A 1461-nucleotide genomic window follows, 5' to 3' on the forward strand; every position below is an offset into this window, starting at 1 on the left:
AAGAAATTTGTTTAATATTTAAACCTATTTTTCCAGCACATAATTTTTTTTTTTTGTGTGTTTACACACAGCAAATTCAAAAGTGTTAAATTTTTTGGTGTTAATAGTCTTCTTGCAAAAGTAGAGTTAATTTTACTCTAAGCAGAGTCACATTCTTTTAATGTAACTCTGAGGTGTAAAATGATAGTAGTTAAAATCGAGTGTTAAAAATGAGTGTTTCTCTGTCAAATCTGGAGGTGTTACAATGGAAACATTAACTCCTGACCTCTTAACTCTGAACTCCTACAGGGGCTATGACACCAACAGAGTAAATTCACAGACTCCGCCCCCAGCACGGCTCCAATCGAAGCTGAAGTGAAGCCGTTTCGGAACATTTTGCTCTACATATTTGAGTTGTTTGCCATGCTTGGTAAGTCATTTTTTCAAAGATTGTTTCAATTATTATCATGAGCTTTTACTTCTGTTGCTCTTTGGAGTTGAGACGAAGCTGTGTGAAAGGCATTAGCCATGTTGCTCGGTGATAGCATAACATTCTGTTTTAGCTAGCTGAAAGGTAATGTTTGCGGCAAATACCACAGCCTTGAAAAAAGCTTGCATGTGAATTTTCAGTCAAACTTTTGGTCAAATACACCTAAAACAATGTCTAGAATGTGAAATGTTGGTGTAATGGTGCTGCTTGAAGCCTGAAAACGATCGCCCATAAAAAAACCGAGCAAACAGCAGTAGCAGACGTCCTGACTGGGTTCTACGTTAGCATTTAGATCCCTCCAGAGTTTTATGCACACGGTTTAGGTAAAAATGAAAAAGGTTGAGGTTTTACATTTAGTTCAGTATTACCTGTTGCCTGTGTCCTTGTCTTTTGGGAAAATACTTTACACAAGTAATGGTTCAAAGAGGATTCCTTTTTTTTTTTACTGTGCTGCAATTGTTTACTGGATTATTTGTGCCATTAATTAGTGTCAGCTAATTTTTATTCAATCTCCACACAGGATATGCTTGTGAAGATGGAATACGGGGGAGAGCAGAAGTGCGTTGAAGTTCCACAAAGGGATGAATGAAGGACATGCATATTGTATTGAAGAAATAAGTGATGAGAATGCTGTTATTTGCATTTACCATGTCAGACCTTTTGATAAACAAAATTCTAATGAAAGTGAGAACATGTACACTGTTACATCTTTCAGAAAATGTTTTGAAATTGTGGTGCACAGTTCAGAATAAATGTTTTTCAAAAACCATTGCATCTTTTTAGTAAATGTTTATTTCCAAAAGAAATTTCTAGAAGTTCAGAACAGTAAAATTCCCGCTTTTTAGAATGAATTAGAAGATAACTCTTACGTAGTTAAACTAAAATACTCTTTGAGAGTTAATATATAAACTCTTAACACCAAGTGTTAAATTATCAACTCCAGACAGATTTGGTGTTTAACACTAAATCAGAGTTAATGTACCAACTCTCCA

The 1461-nt window shown here is 35.0% G+C and overlaps 1 long non-coding RNA gene across 1 annotated transcript; it reads left to right on the forward strand.

Moving 5' to 3' along the window:
* Positions 1-310: 310 nt before the first annotated feature.
* Positions 311-1160, forward strand: LOC146577688 (uncharacterized). Its single transcript, XR_014891425.1, has 2 exons — positions 311-409; positions 990-1160. It is a non-coding gene; the product is annotated as an uncharacterized LOC146577688 (long non-coding RNA).
* Positions 1161-1461: the final 301 nt, after the last annotated feature.

Source organism: Mchenga conophoros, linkage group LG3 (genome assembly GCF_057382185.1).
Source record: "Mchenga conophoros isolate Kocher_MC1m ecotype Shallow Benthic linkage group LG3, M_conophoros_male_GT1.1, whole genome shotgun sequence".
In the NCBI taxonomy this organism is placed as follows: Eukaryota; Metazoa; Chordata; class Actinopteri; order Cichliformes; family Cichlidae; genus Mchenga; species Mchenga conophoros.